Below are 21,635 nucleotides of genomic sequence, written 5' to 3' on the forward strand. Positions count from 1 at the left end.
GTGAAGCAATAAAACTCTTAGAAGAAAACTTGGGAGCAAATCCTCATGATCTTGAGTGAGGCAATGATTTCTTAGAGACAACACCTCAAATACAAAGAAAAAAAGAAAAAAATTGATAAACTGGACTTCATCCAAATTAAAAACTTTGTGTTTCAAGTGATATCATAAAAAAAGTGACAAGACAGCCTACAAATTAGAAGAAAATATTTGCAAATCATATGCCCCATCTGTAAGGAATTTCCATCCATACAGAACTCTTATAATTCAATAATAAAAAGGCAAATATCTAATTTCAAATGAGCAAAGGACTTAAATAATCATTTCTTCAAAGAAGATATATGAATGGCCAATAAACACATGAAAAGATGCTCGACATCATTAGTCATTAGTGTAGTGTAAATAAAAACTACAATAAGATATTACTTTATACCCACTAGAATGGCTATAATCAAAAAGACATACAGTTGAAGTACTGATGACGATGTGGACAAAATGAAATCCTTATACATTGCTGGTGGGAATGAAAATGATACAGCAATTTTGGAAAACAGTCTGGAAGTGCCTCAAAATCTTATACATAGAGTTACCATATAATCTAGCAGCTCCCATAACTATACCCATGAGAAATGAAAACATATGTCCACATGAAAACTTGTACATGAATGTTTGTAGAGGCATTACTCATAATAACCAAAAAATGGAAATGAAGTACTGACACATGCTACAAAATGGATAAATCTCCCAAACATGCTCTCTGAAGGAAGCCAGACACAAAGGGCCACATACTGTAGGACTGTTTTATATGAAATGTCCAGAAGAGGCAAATTCATAGAGACTGGGGTGGAATAAGATAGAGAATAGGGAAGTTAATGGGTATGGGGCTTTTTATTGCAGTGATGAAATATCTTCAAAATAGGTCATGGCAATTGTTGCACAACTTTGTGAATACATGAAAAACCATTGACTTGTATACTTTAAATAAATGGGTAAATTTTGGGGCATGTGAATTATATCTCAAGAAAGCCTTTTTAATAAAAAAGAATGAAGATGGAATGGAGACTGTTTATAAATGCATGTTTTTAAGATATTTACCTCAGAAAAATCCTGACCAAGGAAGTTACTGAAGGATATGTTTGCACTGAGTCAATGGGATGAACCTAGAAAGCTGTAAACTTATAATCTACACACCTTGCGATCCTGGGACTTTAAAGTGAGACATCAGCAAAGGAACTCCCAAGCCTGCAGCCAGGAAACAGATCTGAGACGGACCATTCCAACCAGGAGCTGGAGGAGAAGAGCTCCAAAAGGAATATCTCCAGAAAAAAAATCTCACGGGTCATCGGATAGATTTGACCTTGTGAAAAATATTATTCAGAATTGACTTTTGAGGGGGGAGGGAGGAATTACAGCTGGTGATACAGAAAATGAAGCAGACAGAAAAAGAGGCAATTATTTATCTGGGAACAAAAAATTAAACAAGAAATGGAATCAGAGTAAAGTAGGTCCAATGGTGAACAATATTTACCTGGTGGTAATGTTATAATTGAGTATTGATACAATTGGTGTTGACAATAGATAATGCAACACACCAAGTAAATGGTAGAATTGGCATTAAATTTGGTATTTCTGAGTTTAGTGTATGCTAGAACATCATACTGACATTATACTTCACATGTTTAAAGCACATTTGGCTTCACTCTAGGGTCTCTAAAACCTCTACTCTAGGGAGTTTATCCTGTTAATCTCTGGGGAAAGTCCGTCCCAGCTCTTTGCCACTATTCAGATTTTGAATATGTTTTTGTTTTTTCTCTCAGTGAACTCAAAAGTGGGTCCAGTAAGGAGGAACTGTTGAGACACTACCTTTCTTAAATGTTTCAATAATTTTTAAAATTGTTCCATTTCACCCAGGACATTTTGTTTTTAAATAACTTTATTGGGATATAATTCACTTACCTATATATGTATAATCTCACATTAAGATACAATTCTCCCTTTTAGGGCACACAGTTCAGTGGTTTTTGGTTTTACGTTATTAAATTCTAAGTTGTGGTAAAATCTATGTATAAGATTTGCCATTTAAACCATTTTTAAGTGTGCAATTCAGTGGCATTAATTACATTCACAATGCTGTGCAACCATCATCTCTAATTCTGAAACTTTTTAATCACCTCAGAGACTCTATGCATGAAGAAATAACTCCCCCAAACTCTTCCACCCGGACCTTAGGAACCTCTAATCTACTTTCTGTCTTTACAGTTTTACCTACTCTAATGTTTCATAGAAGGGGAATCATAAAATATTTGTAATTTGTGTCTTGCTTGTTTTACTTAGCATGAGGGATTCCTCCCTATTCTAGCTTTCCTTTTTAAGATTGAATGATATTCCATTGTATGTATATACTACAGTTTATTTATCCATTCATCTGTTGCTAGACATTTGGATTGTCTCTACCTTTTGGTTATTGTGATTAATGCTGCAAAGAACATTGGTGGACAAGTATCTGTTTGAATCCCTACTTTCAACTGAGACACCATCTTGAATTATAAAATACATGGAATTGGGAGTCAGAAGTCCTCAAGTCTAGCTCTGGATTTGTCTATGGATAGTTATAAAGTCCTAGACAAATTCTCTCTGGGCTCAGTTTTCTCATCAGTGAAAAAACAGCTATAATGATTTTATTAGAATAAATATTGTGGTTTAACAGAAGTTTTAACTTGGAAATTAAACACACTAAAGTTGTTTTATATTAGTACAAATATATTTCATAAATTCAAATTTATAATGCAAAACAGTGACCATATTTATGCTGTTTTGTTCCTATGAAATGAAATCAGAGACTATTGATGACAGTGTATATCTCTTTGTCCCATTGATGTGTCTCTGAAAACACAAGATCATCCTCCCCATTTTACTGAAGTGCTGTGATATTTGGTATCTGATTAATCAAGGCAATAAACAAAATCCATTGAACTGGTTTAACCAAATCTATGAAAAGATATGAGGTAGGGCAAGGAAACTCCAGGATGGCTAGAGAATAAGGCTTGGAGGCTACACGGTCAGCACAATACCCAACTATCTTTCTGGGATGCCTTTACTTGCAATCTCATCTCTACAAGGCACTGGCAGTGTGGAGATAGAGAATGTAAACACTGCTACCAGGATATCTGGCACTGATACCTGTGGAAGCTCCCCACCACTCTTTGACACCTGCTCACTCCAAGAATGAATTCAACCAGTGCCTGCTTTCTCACATTTTAAGTTGTGAATGGCAGTCTTGTCAAAGTTCAACTAGTGGGCAGAATCTGGATCATATGCCTACATCCTAGTTGCAGGGGAGACTGCAAAAATCATGTTCTGACTTCTGCTGTAGGAAGGGGACAGGCTTAATGCGAGGAGTTCCCCAAGTATAGGAAATACAGCCAAAGGTTGTGGTTGGCCACCAACTGGCCTGATGTCTATTACAGTCCTGATTTCTTTCTTCTGGAAAACAGGATGAACATTCCATATTGCGGATTTGCTTTAAAAATTACAATGTGACTCATTCAGCATAATTGGAGTGATTGTAAAGATTGTAAAAGTGATTACTTTTCATTCTGAATGCCATAGAAAGCCAATTTTGAGCAAAGAAATAACATGATTTGGCTTACATTTTTAAAGATTAACTTTCCACACTATGTAGAAAGATTTATATAGGGTTGGGCATAAGACCTGCTACGAGTCTATTGTAATAATCTATGTGAGAGCTGATGGGAACTTTGTCCAGAATAATATTTGGAAGACCATAATAGGTCAGACCGGGGATATATTTTGCAGTGAGAGCTTACAGGATTTGGTGGTGGAATGAACATGGAGTATATGAGAAACAGAGGAGTTAAGAATGGTTTAAAGTTTTAGCTTGATCAACTGACTTGTCATTTTCTGAAAGAGGGTGGAGCGGGCTTGGAGTTGTGATGGTGGGGGGGAATTAGGTTCATTTATTAAATTGGAATTGTTCAATGGAGATATTAAATAGCTAGTTAGATGCCTGCAGTTCAGGAGAAAGAACCAGGCTGGAAATATCAATAGGAGACATTGGATATATAAAGCCATGGACTAGATGAATTCAACCAGACAGTGTGTATAGATAAGAAGAGCAGAGTTCAAAGGGCTACACATAGGCTACTCCACCTTTGTGCCACTAACACAAGAAGAGATGTATTATGACTGCTGGAAAAGATACAGAATGTCAGAGATACTATAACTGGCCACTCACGGTCAGAGTAGTTCTACTTCTGGCTGGCTGGCAGCAGGGACTCCCCAGATACCTGAGTCCTGTGCCTGCTGTGTGGCTGTCCTGGGTCAGCATCTCAGTGGGATGATGGAAGTGAGTGTGGTGAGCTTGGTGTCAATCACAGCTATTCTGATTTTGTGTTAGTTGGGTAAGTTGGAACATCAAGGGTAAGCTCCCATGTCTTCAGTGTATGGTAGGGTTAATTTATTTTGGGAGACTCATGATGTTAAGATCTGATACTACCTTCTGACATATATCTTGGATCCTTACTTGTCCGGTCATTAGTTGGCGCCAAAGCAGGATGGTGGTAGAAAGAAGTAATATTGATTAAGCTTGACCCTCAGCCAGGTGTCAATATAAGCTCAGCCCAGTCTTTTTACGATGATACCTCAACCTTTGACAGCACTCTACTCCTGCCTCATTTACACCTGTGTCCAAAGGCTTTCCTGGGTAGTCTTTACTTATACTTCTTCACGGAGACATTTATGAAAGGCTTGGTGCATCCTGGATGCCATAAAAAGATTTCCTGTCTCATTTAATTAAGTCACCACAGCAACCCTGTGATATAGATTTTTCTTTATTCCTACCCAGTTTATAGATGAGGAAACAGGCTTCAGTAGATCATTCTGTGTATAAACAGCAGAACTGAGAACTAAAGACAGGCTTATTTGACTCCAAAGCCCACGTCCTTCCTGCTTTATCACACTAATAGTGTATCTAATGTATTAAGTACAAAGGCATAAGAAACCTGCTTGTGTTGCTGTTAAGGACTAAATGGTTTTCATAGGAAAAATGCAGATGGGCTGATAAAAAAGAAAAACAGACTTCTTAGTAGAATCATTTTTGCAAAATGTTGACTGTTAATGAAGGCAGATGAAGGCTTCCAGTTGTGACCATCTTCACATACCAACCAAGTTGGCTGGATTCACTTTGGGGCAGTGATAAATAGTATAAATTTTCATCCATATCACCAAACCAAATATCTATGACTAAAGTTTTTACTTCTGGGTGGTTGTTTGTGTATCATGAAGTCAAAGCATTTATGTTTTAGGGCTGGTGGGAGTGGTTGATAGGGACAAGGAATTTAGTTTAGACCAAGGAAATCTGAGCTTTTCAGGCAAAACTACTCCCCAAACCAATCATTTTTGCATTTACATTGTATATCCAGTCTTCCTCCCTTTTCTTGCATTGGAATGTGACCTTGGCCTTGTCTCTGAACCAGCCAGCCTCTGAGCAGGTGTAGCTTTATGGTTTAGGTTGAGAACTCCAGATACAAAAGCTTACACAAGTTTTAAGAATGAGCTGCGATAACTGCTAAAACAAGCTCTTGCTGGAGGAGCCACAAAGCCAGGAATAAATCTCCAGGCCATATAATCACAAGGGGCTTAATGCAAACCTCTGAAGGGAGGTTTATACAAATGTACATCCAATTTCTTCTTTAGAAAGGGCTGTTCCTTTCCAATGAATCAGTGTTTAACAGAGCTTGGCAAAGCATGAGCCTGTCGGCTGGAAGAAGATGAGGTTTTAAAACTCGACCTATTCTTTAAAGGAGAAAAACACCCTTAAACTGCATTAACATGGTCTACTGTGAGCCGCAGGGATGGGAATTCTGTTATCAAGGCATCCTCTGGGCTGGCATTTCCTTTCCAGGCTACAGCAGCCTCCGCCTGCTCACCCTTGCCTTGCTATCTGCCTCCTGCAGATGAGACTTTGTGTGTGCCTCCTCTGAGAGTATGTCTGTGAGCAGGGCTCAGCTTTCTGGGCTTTAATTTTGAATGAGCTGGAAAACACGCTCAGCCCAGCTTCTGTCTTCTGTGGCTAAGTCAGGGGGCAAAGTTCATTTTCTGTTCCTGCCTCAGAGAAGAGATGGGCTGCAATGAGTGTGGGGGTGGGGGACATGGGGGGTGGTGCTGTAAAAGGAATTTTTAAGCACTGAAATCCTGGCTTTTTTTCAGTAGTATGTTACTGTTTCATTGGTATTTTTATAAATCTGAACTATGAGTCATTTGCATCTTGAGATAAAGGTCAAGACTCCCCTTTTTCAGTGTATGTAGAAAGACAGATTGCTGGACAGTTTACCAGCCTGGCCATGTCTCTGTGTCTCACATTCCTAGAAGCCCCAGGTTATGGTATCACAAAGCTTCTATTGCAAGAATAATTCTTCTCTGCTCTCCTGAACGAGTGGAATGTGAATGGAAAGTGGTGCAGGTAATGCCACACTCACTGGGATTGCCATCTGTAGAAGCTAACACTAAAGGAAGCGGATGAATCAGAAATGACATATTTGAAGCCAATACTATAGCTCTCAATGAAAACCTTATGGTGCCTACCCTTCTTTACCCACCAAAATTGTTTGTTTAGGAAAGATCCCCAAAGTTATCAGACAAGAGATGGGATTATTTGAGGGGAATAAGCTAAAAATATTTGAAATTATTTTATTACACAGTCATACTTTTCATAATTCCCTTTCTCCTCTCCCCTCTTACACTGTTCTCTCTTTTCTCTTTTCTGTCTTTCCATCTCCACTTCACTCCTTTCCCCTTTTGGTCCTTCCTGTCCCCCACAAGTAAGTAACCTGACCCAGCCATCAGAGGCCAGCTGGCAGGGTTCTTGGAGAACCAGGTGTCTCAGGTAGGAGAGATGGAGGGAGAGGCCACAACCTGAACAAGGCACCCAGTTGCTTGTTATCACTCCAGAGGACTTCTGCATGGAAAGTGCTGCCAGAGCCATCGGGGTGCCCCATTACCATTGGCTGCAGGACAAGAACAGTGTGTGTGGTTCCTTGGGAGTGACAACATCTCTGGGAGGATGGAGCTGTGGGGTGGTAGGCAGTCGTGAGGGGCACAGCTGGGGAGACCACAGCACACAGGTCACTGAAACAGCAGTTCTGGGCCATCTTGTGTTGGTGTGTGCCTCTCCCAGCTGTTCCATCCAGGGGTAACTCAATGGTTTGTTCTGTGTTCATTAAGTTTTGGAACCATTGAAAAGTTTACCACTGAAAAGTTTTAATCAGGGAAAGCTGATGTTCTGTGACCCTCTGTATTAGGGATGAGACAGTTGTGATTTCTGAGTCTGATTCCTGCCTATAAGCTCCCTTGGCAGTAAGGATGCTAAATGAAGGCAATAAAAACCTTGCATGTTATTGTTCATTCTTGGTTTGCCGAAGACTAACCTGTTACCATGAAGGAAGAAAATTATGGTGTCAGTACTGTACTCAGTAGATGCTCAACAAATATTTGATAGTCATTCATGTTCCATGGAAATGTGGTCTATATTTTTAAGTTCATTACAAAAGCCTAGTAATCCTATGATGCAGTATCTAAGGAGTCTTCTAAATGGTTCCACGTTAGAGTTCATTGGATGTTAGAACTGAAGGGACCTCTGACATGGGTGAGTAGTGACCTGCCCAATGACCACCAGTGAGTTTTTGGTGGAGGTAGAAATGGTTGCTTGATTTACTGGTGTCTTGCCTGAGGGTTTCAGCTCCAAGCAAGTTCACCATGGATTCAGTAAGACCAAGAAATTACAGTGGAATTTTTTTGAAATAAAAGGAATACCTGGCTTTATTCTCCGGGTGGTAGGTTGAGTACTAGAATCCCATCTGCATCCAGCAATCTGCAGGTCTGTAATCCACCTCCGTCTCTGCCTCCTCCCAGAGCACTGGGCAGAGCTCTTCTTCTCGTGACTCAGTCAGTAATAGCTCATTGCCTATAGGTGTGGAAGCAGACGCTTAGCAGTAGGCCAGTTACATCATCAAGTAGTTCAGGGTGAGGTGAGGATCCACAACGGGGCAAATGCTCCCAGATAACATTTGCATAAAACAGAAGAGAGGGATCAGTGGTGGGTATTTCAGCAACCCTGAAAGTCAACTCAAGTTGCTCTCTGACCTCATGTGTCTTTTAGTTACTCCCCATTACTGCATCAGGTATATTCTTCCTTGTTTCCATATTCCTTACTGCTGTCACCTCCCTGGCCCAACGGGGCACCAGTGGGAATGCCTCTCCATTTCAGATGCTCGGGCCCAGGTATGACTACATGTCCTTCTCTTTATGTCCTTAGCATAGTTGAAAAAATCCTGAGGGCGGGGGTTTAAATGAGATTTCACTAAAGGGGGCAGGTGGAGGACGGGCTTACCTCTTTCCTGATAGACCACCATCATCAGAGCGCTCAGGCATACCTACAGGCCCCTGCAGCGTAATCCTCCATCTCACAACAACCTGGAGGCGCATTCAAGCCAGAGACTCAAACTTAGAGCAGCTGTGGTGGTGGGCTGGGAAGGCTTTTCTTTCGAAACAATCAGCTTCTCCCTCTTTCTCTTCCACCCTGGTCCTGTGATCATTTCCTGCAGGGTTCGCTCCCTTTACACAAGAGGGCGCTGGAGCCCACGGTACTGCGCTCTTGGTTTGGAGACTAGGATCCAGCGAAAGGCAGAAAGGCGAGCTGGGTGGATCCCGCCGACAGGAGCCCTGCCAAGCTGGAGGTCCAGGTATTCTGTGTGTATCCCTAGCTGCAGGGACTCAGAGAGCTGGAAGCAAAGCTACAAAGCCCACCCGGGCAAACAGAGGTGCAGAGGTCTGGGCTCACCTCTAAGAGACACACTGGCCAGGTTGGAGGGTATCCTGCAGAAAGGGACTGCTTGCAAACCAGGCTGTATGAGAACCTGCTGAGGGACCAGGGACCTTTCAGTCGGGAGAGAAGAGGATTGGGACGGGGTGATGGTGGGGTAGGGGAGGTGATGGGAGCTGGCTCTGCATTTCTGAGGGCTTTTATTTGGAAGAGAGACTAGGTTTATTTTATATGGCGCTAGCATCAGAACTGGGACCTATGAATAATATTTTTCAAGAAAGAGATTTCAGCTCAATAAATGAAAAACTGTACGTGTGGAAGACAACATGGCTCAAACAGTAAGAGCGTGGGCTGCGGAGGAAGCCTGGAGCTTGCTTTCTGGCAGGCCATTGCTAGCACTGTGACTCGGACAAGTCACTTAACCTCTCTCAGCTTCAGTCCTCTTAGCTGTAAAATGGGGATTGTGGCATCTACCCTGCAGGGTTGTTTTGGAATCTATAATTTGAATAAAGTGCTCAGCACAGTGCCTAGCATTTTTTTAAGAGCTTAATTTAAAAAAAGTCATAGGAGCTATCCTTGGGTGCTTATTCTGTGAGAGGCAGTGTGCCATATCCAGCCCATGATCTCAAAGCCCCAAACAGCCTTGAAGTAAGCATCCCTACCCTTATTTTATGAAAGAGGGGAGTGGAGTTCAGAGAAGGTAAGAGATTTGCCCAAAGTCTCAAGCCTGTGAAGTCGTGATGCTAAAATTCTAAGCCAGCTCTGTGTGTCTTCAGAGCTGCAGTCCTGCCAGGAGCCCGCGCTGCCTGCCTGTGTCAATGTGGGGTCTTCACCCAGAGGGCCCCGGGGCCTGGCGAGCTGTTGGCGGGTTTATCTATCACACACAATGACGCAGGGGCACATATGTTGTTCTGGCACAGGCAAGGTGCCTTTTCCAATGTTGATCGAAGCACTGGATGAATAATACACGGAGCGGGATCCACAGAAGGGGCGAGAGAAGGCCAGAGCCGCATCCATTCCCCCGCCCCCAACAGGGGCAGCAGAAGGTACAGCTGGCGGGGCCCGGAGTGGGGCTGCCAGCCTAGTCATCTTGCCGCTGGTTTTGTACAGCTTTCCTTCTCCATTCTTTCTCGTTTTTGACACTTGTGATTATTACCAGTCCTGGTGCCGCTGACGCAGGGGGTGCAATGGTTACCATGGCATGCTTAGCACTGAGAGCAGACGTTTGGCAGGCTAGCCCCATGCATTCTAAATACACAAGGCGAAAGTTGGTGGAGAGCGTAATTGATTTGCTGGCTGCTGGAGCTGGGCCGGGGCACCTTACCATGTACTCTCTCTAACGTGGCACGCAGCCTCATGAGCTGACCCCTTGCAGGCCCCTCTGACCTCACATATTATTGATTCCCACCTGCTCTCTCCTCTTCTGCCGTGCTCAACACCTGCAGCCTCCCCAACCAGCTCTGGCCTGTCTCCCGTTTCAGCCTTCACACCAGCTGCTGTGGCCTCCATCTCGAGCCCCATCCTTCGCTGTGCAGGTGACACCTGCATGTCCGTCAGTTCTAGCTTGGACATGGCTCACGGGTGTGGCTTCATGAAGTCCAAGCTGGCAGGATCACACTGTGCCTATCCTATCATAGAACTTATGGTTATGCTGTGACTGATTGTTTATCCTCCCAATGGAAAGCTTCTGGAGTGCAGGAGTAATTTTTACAGGAGTAATTTTTCACTATAACATGTAAAAAAATCACATGAAATAAAGCTTTCATCGTTTACCACTAGTATCACATTTCTTGCAAAACACCTCACAGTTGGTATGTCAGCAAGTGCCCATGTACTCCCTCCAAATGGGATTATTATTTCCTGTATACTAAGTACTTTCCTACCTCTGAGCCTGTTTGCTGCATTGCCTCCATCAGAAGCCTGATGTCCTTCTTTGATTCATCTGTTTTTTTCAAATCCTGCCCATCAATCAAGATAGATCTCAATTGCAGTGTGATCTTCTCAGATACACCCTCCTGCAAGCAAATGTGATTGCTTCTTCACTATAAACGCTTCCCCAAGACCCCCACTTCTACTGCGTACTTAGCACCACAACATATGTTTGCATCTCTTTTAGTAGCCCTCACTTTCCAAGATGAAGCCAAGCATAGTGGAGACCCCCGGGCTCTGGCCTTAGACCCAAGTTTATGTTCTAAGTTTGCCATTTGCTTGTGGTATGTAACTTTGGGCATATTAAATGACCTCCCAGTTTCATTTCCATCTTTATTAAAATGGGTATAATCACCGGGTAGATGTGATTACCTAAGACACGGTGTTGTTTAAATGAGATACTGAAGGGAAATATGTAGCTGAGGGCATGGAACACAGTAAATGGTTGCTATCATTAAGTCGCTATTCACATACATACATTTACCAGATGCCACCAAGCAGACTGTGCCCGCCTTGAGACTGGGTGGCATAATACCTCTATACACCCTAATGCATGGTCCAAGCTCATGGCTCCTGTTATACCAACTGGGTGAGCAGGGGAAACTTACCCACCCCTCGAGGTCCCCTCTCCTTACCTGTAAGTTGGCATTAGGAGATAATTGGGAGTGTTAAATATTTGAGTCCCTTTTAAAATGTGAGGCTCAAAAACAATTTGGGTCAACTTAAAAGGAATAATGTGAGAGGAAATGCATAGAGCAAAGGCACATCCCATTTCTGCTTCTCTCTGAAATTGCTGGGGCTGAGGCCTGTCTGTGGTTGACTAATTGCTCTGGCGACACAAGTGGTTGGTGTTTACCTTGCCCATGAACTCTGAGCCAGGTAAAGGAAAAGGCAGAGAAGGGAGAAGGGTGTGTTTGTGTCTGTGTGTGTGGAGGGGGGGGGCGCATGTGTATTTGGGGAGGGGAATGGCAGATGGACAGAGGGCTCACCAGGGACAAAATCACTGAGAATTTGCCTAGAGAAAAAAGAGACACTTTAGTTTTGACATTATTTTCCAAACATCACAACTAGAAGTAAACAAACTACAAGGTTTATGATTGTGACCAAAATATCAAATCACTTAAGAAGAGAAAGAAGAATTCTTACCAACTGGTTTGATGTGGGGTAGCGACAAAAATGAATATTTGTGGAGGTCACTGGGCTGAACCCAACTGGGCGGGAGGGTAGGACTGAGAGGTGCCTTTCATTAGTCATAGCACAGCGCTTGGAGCCTTTTTTTCTATCTTCATGAAAATTCTGTGATTTCTTTTTTACAACTCTGTTTCAAAAGAAATATAACTGTGGCTCATCTTTCTCAAATTATGAAGTTCAGTTTTTATATCATGTTTTCAGTAATTGCAATTCCACCTCTTTTGAAAGCTACAGACAATCCCTCCCCATAACTCAATGCTTCCTTGATTCTATGCTTAGTACATAAACCTCAGATGTTTTCGAGCATGGTGTGGGTGGGAGATAGCTTGCTCCCCCTCCCTCACTTCGGTTTGTCACATGAAAGGTGTGAATGCAGTCTGTTGGTTAGGGCCTTTCTATAAGGTAAAGCCTTCTTTAGCCCCCAGCATGGGGTGATGCCCCATTCAGCTCTCATGTCTGGAGGGCTGGGTTCTAAATCTGGATTTGTCAGTAATTTGTAACACTGGTTTTGTATTTTCTCCATTCTGGGCTTCAAGCTTTTCATCTGGAGAAAACCAGGGTTGGACATGGTCATTTTCTTTGTCTGTTCAGGTGATCATGTGATTTTTCTTCTCTAGTCTGTTGATGTGATGAGTGCATCAGCATGATGCAGTGGCATGAACTGATTGGTCTTTGGTTTTTGAACCAGCCTTGCATTTCCAGGATAAACCGCACACAGTATTATACTCTTAATATGTCGTTGGATTTGATTTGCTAGTGTTTTGTCAAGAAATTTTGAGTCTGTGTTCCTGAGGGCTATTGGTCTGGCTATTTCTTTGCTTGTAGTCTTTGGTTTTGGCGTCTGGGTAATCTGAAACATGAATTGGATGGTGGAATACTCTGGAAGACTTTGTGTAGAATTGATACCATTCCTTCCTTAAAGATTTGGTAGAATGTTCTAGTAGACTCCATCACTTTTAAAGTTTTTCATATTCCAGGCAGCCTCAGGATAGCTGAGAGTCCTTCCTAGGGAAGGTTTGGAGGGGTGGCCCACCTCAGGACCTTTAGCATAGGAGGATCTCTTTTCTCCAAACTACACATGAGGGTCCTTCTCTCTGTTCACTCCTGGTTATCATCTTGCCAACCTGCAGGCCAGTTTTCTGAAAGTGATCTCGACTCTTCCGGAGACTGAGGGATGTAATAGAAAAAGCTCGAACCCTTGGCTCTAGTGCTTACTGGTCATGTGACCTGGGGCCCACATTCCTGAAGCTCTCAGAGCCTCAGTTCCTGAATCTGCAAGTGAGCACGGTGAATTTTAGCTCACAAAGTTTTGTGAGACTGGAGGAGACGATACTTCAGAATGTCTGGAATGGCAGGTTTTCAAAGAATACTAGCCTCCTTCCTGAGGAAATAGGAACACTCTGCCCCATTTTACTCAACTCATAGGACCTATCTGGGTAAAAGGCTTGTTTGCTTACCTCTGAATCTGGGATAGAGTTTTTTTTCTTTTTTGAAAGGACTCAGAAATGCAAAGACAGAGCTTGATTTTTTTTTTTTTCTGTCTGTTCAACAAGATGAATGAGTTTACCTTGAAAACAGTCACATTACAAAGTGATTGCTGGATGGGAACAATTTGTTATAATGCTCCAATTCCGCTGCTGCTTTCCCAGTGGGAAGAATGCCCTCTTCAGTTACTGAGGCTCCAGAGCATGTTGCTTCCTAATGGGAACCGGAGAACAGGCAGCTGTTCAAATTCTAACTAGGGCCTAGAAGGATGGTTATTTTTGATTGGAAAAACAAAAGTCATGAGTGAGCTGCTTAGGAAAGGTCTCGTTGATGATATTAGTACATCAAGCAATTCCATCAGTCTGGGAAGCACATTTTCAAGAGGCAAGACTGGCAGGGCAGAAAGGACAGAATATTAATGAAGCTGTCAGAGGGGAGGGTAGTGCTGTTTCGGTTCTGGGCAGCAGAGGGAGCGGTTGTCTCCTAATCCTGAGATAGGAGAACGTGACTGGAAGGTGACCCTAGCAAAATTTGGGAGAAACTTTGCTTCTTGTTGGTTGTTGTAGAGTCCCATGATTTACTTAGGAAAATAGCATTTGGATGGCCCTTAGACTTCATTGGAAAGTACCAGAAGAGCAAAGGGTAGTTAGTTACAATACTAGCCAAACTTGCTAATAAACTTGTTATGAGCCAGGTACAGTTCGAAGCACTTTATGTATATTAACTTATTAAATTCTCACAGCCTCAATACGAGGCAGGTAACAATATTACTCAGCCCATTTTGAAGTGAGATAACTGAGGCAGAATAAAGTTAGTGACTTTCCCAAGATCACACAGCTAACAATGAACTACTCTAAACCATTAATAACAACTTACATTTATACTTTTGATCTTATTTAATCTTATAAACACATCTATGAGGTAAGAACATTTTGCTATTATTATTTTATTAGTGGAGAACTTGAGAGACAGAAAGAGAAAAGAGGAGAGAGAGAAAAAAAGGAGAAAGAGAGAGAGAGAATGAATGAATGAATGAATGAATGAATGAAAGGGGGAGAATGAACTTTGCAAACTTTTGGTCTGATGTGTTCAAAAGACACTTTCAGTGCTAACGTTCTAGGCTTCATATAATTGGCTGATAACACAAAGAAAGTGTCAGACACCAGGATTCAGTCCCAAGTCTGACTCCAAGTCTAGTGCTTCTTACTAGTACAGTATTTCCTGCAGGCCTCCCTCCTCTGTGCCAGGCTCTGTGGGGATGAGGGGCCAGGGGATGCAGAATGCTGGTCTCAGAGCCACAGGTGCCCTGTACTGCACTGATCTCTCCTTTACTTGAGCTTCTCAGCCACTGGATCTGGAAAAAGGGGTGCAATTTTAGCTTTCTCACTTGGTGGCATTGACCTTGGGTCTTTCTGATCCATCTGGAGAAGTTTGCTTTCAGGGAACAAGACTGAAGGACAGAAGAAATATCATTTTCATGATTAAATGTGAGAGGGAGAAGGCAAGTCCTTGCCCCTCTTTCAGTGAAACAGGTGTTTGGATCACACAATGGTGACTTTAAGTGTCAAAGGTCTCTTTTAGGGCTGAAATTCTATGAAATCACAAGTTTAGGTAAACACAATGGTGACTTTAAGGGTCAAAGGTCTCTTTTAGGGCTGACATTCTATGAAATCACAAGTTTAGGTAAAACCTTAACTCTGCTATTAAATCTTCATTTGAGGACAGGACATAGAAGCCTAAAAGCATAACTCTAATGCAAGTTTCTCAGTCTCAGCACTATTGACATTTTGGATGGAATAACTCCTGGTTGTAGGGGGTTATCCTATGTATTGTGGGGTGTTGAACAGCATCCCTGTCGCCTGCTCACTTGATGCCTGCTCACCACAACTGCAAGATGTGACAAAAAGCTACACCCCCCAATGGTGGGGATGCACACAGTGTGGTAGAGGAGGCTGATGATTTTGCACTAGCTGCTATGCCTTGAGCCCTGTCCTACACAGTCACATGCATTCTCATTTCATCTGCACAACCTATGAGTCTGCGATTGTTGACCCCAATTAATAGAAGAGAAAACTGAGGCAAAGGGAGGTTAAATAACTTGATCAAGGTCACACAGAGCTCATAAGCATATACTTCAATGCTTATACCATCTGCTTTCTTCAGTGTAGTCTAGAGAGCAAGTCTCAATGCATAGGTCACATATATTTATAGCCAGACTTTCTCAATGGAGGAAGAAATACATGAATTTATACCCTGACACAACCTCCTTATCTTGTTGTAGGCAAACATTTTGCGGCAGGCAAGGAATGAAAATGTCATCTAATTTTTGCACAGAACTTTACCACAGACAAATTGGACTCCCTTCAATATTGTTACCTGCTCCTTATAGATGTGCCTTTCCATACTTTTTCACTGAGAGGCAATATGAGATGAACTGTCACTTTCCAGTCAAGGATACCAAGGCTTGGATCATTACGTGATTTGTCCTTGTTACTAATATAATAACTTGGAGAACCAAAATGTGAGTCCAAGTTTCCTAAATCGTAGTCCACTGCTCTTTCTAAGACAACACTATAGTCTGATGATATCAGTAAATACTGTCCTCTGCCCAGCTCCATGTCACTGTGAGGACCTGAGAAGAGATTACCCTTACGTTGTGGGATACTCTCCAGTCATAACAAGACCTGGTTATTGAGAGAAACAACATCACAATTCATTGGTCAATGTGCTTTCCATTCAGAAAGCAAAGTTCTCCTTTGTGTCTCTGGTGTGGCAGAAAGAACCTGAGTTTTGAAATCAGGCTTTGCTCCCTTATTTACAAATTACGTGATTGTAGGCAAGTATTTAAACCCCTCTGACCCTCAGTTCCCTCATCGGTCAGATGGACATAATCTACCTGTCGGGTTAGTTGCTGCAATGGTCAAATTACGTGTGTACAGTGTGTTCACTGCCTAGATGCATGTGAAGTGCATGGCAGGAGCTAAGCAAGTGTGACTTTTCTCTCCTTCCTTCTATTTAACGTGAACTTTTTGATCCACTTCCAGATCTCTAAAATTGGTTTCTAACATAGTAACTAATAACAGTAGAAACTAATCTTTATCACTAATGCACAATCCATCTGGGAGAAAGCCATTCCTCCTTAAATCAGGACTAATCAATTGGGCCCCAAGACCCAGCCCTGTCCTACCATGAGCTTATAGGAACAGATGGAAAATGGGTGGGCAGATGGAAAAGCTCCATTTACCAACAGGAATTATTTATTTGTGAAGTTGGAACTACTTAGAATGAGTATTTTGAATTAGGAGGATGAAATATTGTAAGATTCACAACAGGGCCATGAAATTAACTACTACACTGCGACTACCACACTGTGAGGCAGGGAGGAGGAATAATAATGGGGCTTTAAAAGCATGGTCCAAACACGTCACCTATTTGTTTATGTGTCAGTGTCAATGACTCCCTTAAAGCTGTTCTGCTGATGGCATTATCCCTCATGCCCTTCCTAAGAAAAAGGCTGTTCTCATTGCAAGGTTCACTGTCTTTGTTTCAGGTCATTATAGAACATGAACATTATAAAATACATAGCTGCCGTTTTATGAGACTGTTTAGCGCTGGACACTGTGTGTGGTGTTTTCCATACTTTATATCCACCCTTTATGGTGATCCTGCAGAGTCGGTACTTTAAAGTCTCTATTTGACAAATAAAGAACCTGAAATTCAATGATATTAAGTGGCTCAACCAAGTCACACAACAGTATGTAAGAGTTTTTGCTGCCTCTGTTCTTGCGTCTTAGATTTTTCTTCCAAATGACCCCGGAACAATCAAAACATTCATTGGACCACATCACAGATCTTTGCCCTCTGTATGGCATCTTATGTGGGCATCAAGGCCTTCAGGATCTGACCTTACCTTCTCCAGCTTTGCCTCCTACACGTTCAGGTGTATGTAACCTTAGGCCAGAGCAGAGAGGGAGTTCTTTTCTCAAGGGCTTTGCTCATCTTGCTTGGCCTGCCCAGAAAACTCAGGCCTGCCTCTCAAGTACCCGAATCCCATCCTCATTTTGGCTAGTTGCTTCCCCTCTGCAAGGACTCAGCTCAGCCATGAACATTCCAGGGAGCCTTCCCTCCCAAGGGTGATGCTCCTATCACTGGGTGGAGCCATGTGCCTCTGCGGTAGCTGAGCACTCCAGGTTTTCCTCCCGCATAGCCCTTGTAGTCTCTGTACTCAACAGCTGTAGTGGCTGCCTTCACTAAGAGGCTATGAGTCTTGCCTTATCCCTCTCTCTATGCCTGGAACCCAGCACAGCTCCAAGCACGGTGGGATGTTTGCATTTGTTAAGCCAGTGAATGAATAAATGAATGGATGGACAGATAAGAAAGACAAATGCTTGCTGCTAAAGCATCCAGGTTGTATGCCTGTACTACTCAGGATGCCCTTAGACCAACAGATTATTAAATTATCATACAGGAATAAGTTACTAATGCTTCATCAGGATCCTAGAGAGGGCTGAGGGAAACCATGAGTTAGCTGAGTGGTGTTTTAGAATGAGAAGGATTGAGCTAGGAGAGAGGTAGATAGATTTTCTGACCGGCTAAGTGCCAGGGAGAGAAGCTACCAATAAGGCCAATTCCAGATAGGGGTCAGCGTTGGCAGCAAGGAAGCCCTAGGTAGTCAGTGGTATTTGGGGCAAAGGCATTATCTGAGAAATCTGGAAATATTTTGAGAAATCTATTGAAACTGTTGCTGACCACCGTAGGTGCTCAGTAAATAGCTGTTAAATAAAAAAAGCAAGAATTGTAAAGGGCTGAACTCCTCTTTCCCCTCTACTACTAGACTCTGTAGGCAGCCCAGGATGGGAGTCATCACAGGCTTTGGAGCTGGAAAGGTCTGGGTTTAAGTCATGACACTACCTACCACTGAGCCTCAGCTCTTCATTCATAAAATGAAAGTAATTCCCACCTCTGAACTCAGGAGTATCAGGTGGGATCATAGTACCTGGCTCACAGCACGCATACAATACTGAGAGTTCCCTTTTCCTTTCCGTGGATTCAGCAAACCTTGGCACAAGGCATCAAGAAGCAAATCCCAAGTTGCCTGGGTGTGTGGGAACAGTTTTGTGCACCCTGTCAGTCTGGCTCTTGGAATGGGACAGACATGCTGTTGGCAGCTGGATAATAAGCCAGGATGGAGCAGGACTGGCAAGGAATGGCCACTAGGAACTGTGCCAAGGGGAGGCAGGTGCTCATCTCTGTCTCCAATTCCTTCTGCTCCTTTAGCGAAGGCATGGACTTCTCTGCATCTCAGCATCCTCATCTGAAAGGATGCTCACAAAGCCTGCCTCACCGTTCTCCTTGCATCATACTCCACCACTGACCCATTCTTGTATTTTGTCTTTGAGGGTAGACGGCATACATAGAAATACTTCTGAGATGATGCACAGGCCATCACAGCTGACCTGGCAGGAAATCAGCCCCTCCAGGACGTGGGGGAATAATGAGCCCCAACTGCTCCTTCCAGGGACAGTGTAGATTGGATCTCAGGCTCTGGAAGCTCCCACTGTGCCCTGGACTTTGTTCTGGGTCTGCCTGAGAAACAGCAGGTGTCTAATTAGACTTGTGGGGCTGTCACTTCATTCTTCATCAGTTCTGATTGTTGCCTTATCTTTTCTCAGGGTGAGCCACACTCCTTCTCCCTATAACTTTCCCTATTCCTCACCTGACTCTTGGATCCAAAGAGGAACTAACACCTCCCCCACCGGCCTTTCTGTCCCTTCACTTTCTCTCCCACATGTTGGATATGAGGAAAGTGGTGCTCTGTTGAGTAAGAAGTAGGAAGTATTGTTAACCAAGGTCAGTCTTGATGGCATATCTTGAGGTTGAAAAGGCTTATTTGGGATGAGCTGTTTATTCAGAGGTACACACATATGAAGTTAAAACGGGAATGTGTAGGTCAGGGTTTAGGATATGGAAAGTTTTATACAGTAACGGACATATGATTTTGATACTGCAGAATAAGAAAAGAATTCAACAATTAAAATTAAGTAAAAAGGACATTGAAAGAAGAAAAAATGTGTGCATGGGCAGAGGCATAAATTCACAGACAAGTATAATATCTTTAGGAAACAGTGAGTTGTCCATGTGGCTGAATAAAGATTGAGAAATAGTGGTTAAGGCAAGGGAGATGCACAGAGGTTAAGACAAAGGAATGTAGTGAGATGCTTATTTCTAGCAACATATTAGCCAAGCTACAGTCGATCTTGTTTGGTGGGTAACGGGAAATTATTTAGTTAGCATGCAGTTTTGTGACACTTTTTCTTTTATTCAATGTTTATTTGATATCCTCTATAGTCCAGGCCCTATTCAGGACCCTGATACTTTGGCAGCACAGGGCCTGGGACATACTATATACTTTCTATATATTTGGTATTAGTGAGTGTGGCAGATGGCTTGTAAGACTTAAGGTATTGGAATGCCACTTAGGATATCTCATAGCGGCTTGCATAGAACACTAATTCAAAAACCACTACAAAATATTATTTGAAAATAAAAAGTAATTTGGTCAAAAAAGTGGATTAAACAATGACAAGAGGATTTCATTTTGTTTTGTTTTAATAGCTTTAATTTGGTATTTAGCCTTACCAAGGGGGAAAAGATATAGCCTATGGTGCTTCTCAAACTTTCTTGAACATGGAATACCTGTCTGGAGGAATTCCATCTTGTGTTAGCATTTCAGAAAACACATTTGAGAAACACAGAAATATAGGTATCAGAAAGTAAATAAAGAAGCAGAACAGTTGTAATCATTAAGAACATGGTGGAAGGCAATGGAGAAGGCCCAGCTGCTGCTTAAAATTTCCAGCCAAGAAGGAAGAATAGTTCTGACTTCAGTCCCGTTCTGCTGGTAAGAACTAGTCATAGAGCCATGACTAGATGCAAGGGGTACTGAGAAATACAGTCTCTGCTGGATGGATGCTTTGCACCTTCAACTCCCCCTTATGGAAGAAGGAGTAAAAATTTTGGTGGACAGCTGGCTATCTCTGCCACAGTGTTTGAAAGAAAGACTCTGTGACTGAGTTGGAAAGAGAAAACTGTATAAGTTTGAATATGCGACTTCACATTGCAGAGTTTCAAGGCTATTGCTGGGAATTAAGTCTTTTTTTCCTACTTGCCAGGATGTATCTGTAAGCTTAGCCAAGGTTTACCATGCCAACAAACAATCCCAAATTATTAGTGGCTTTATTTTTGTTCATGCTCAAAGGTTTATTTCTATTTCTGTGTACATATATTTTTGTATATGTATATGTGTTTTGTTTATGTATATGTATATGTCCATGATATTTTCCACTCTCCTGCTTGTTACCTCTACTCTAGGTCCTAGGCTGCTCTGAGAGAGATTGCTCATTTGTGGTAGGAGAAAAAAAAACAAGGAAAAATCACACACTGTCATTTAAAGCTATTGTTAGGAGTGACATGTTTCTTTTACCCAGCTTATTGGTCAAAGTGATTGGGGTCAAAAGGACGGGGTCCTCTCACCTGGAGGGGAGTTTCAGGTTGCAGGTCAAACCTGACATTAGTGAGGTGGGAAAGTATTCCTAGGGAGAGGACACAAATTTTGAACAATACTTATTTTGAAAAAATAATATAATGTACCATGAAGGGTACCCAGAAGTCCAACCTTTAGGGTTAGGGCACTGGAAATTCCTGTGGAATTGACTACTGATTTCAGGGGCAGGTGACCCCTTCGGCTGTTGGCAGTTACACATCATTAAACTGGGGATTTAGATTCCAGTCTTGTGAATATCAGAGGTAACATCCTGTTCACCAAGGGCTGCTGTCAGAACCCCTGGAATTCTGTGTTCAGTATTCTTTGGAGGACAGCCTCCAGGATACAGAAAGGATGCCAAATCCTGGCTTATGGAGGTGAGGGAGGAGTCTATACAACCTTCAGGGTATGTTGTGTGTGTGTTTGTGCATGTGTGTTGGGGAGGAGAATGGCAAATCTTGAAAAACTGTCAGGTGAAAAAGAAATTAGCCTGCATATGCTCTTCCCTTTCCTGGAAAGATCATTTCCTTTCACTTGCCTGGAAAAATCCAACTCAACCTGCCAGGGTGAGTGCAAGTGCCTTCTCCAGGACATGCTCACTGTTCCACTCAGGTGGACGCCTGTACTCCCTGTTCTATGTCCTCCTTATTC

This window comes from Manis pentadactyla, chromosome 4 (assembly GCF_030020395.1).
Source record: "Manis pentadactyla isolate mManPen7 chromosome 4, mManPen7.hap1, whole genome shotgun sequence".
NCBI lineage: Eukaryota > Metazoa > Chordata > Mammalia > Pholidota > Manidae > Manis > Manis pentadactyla.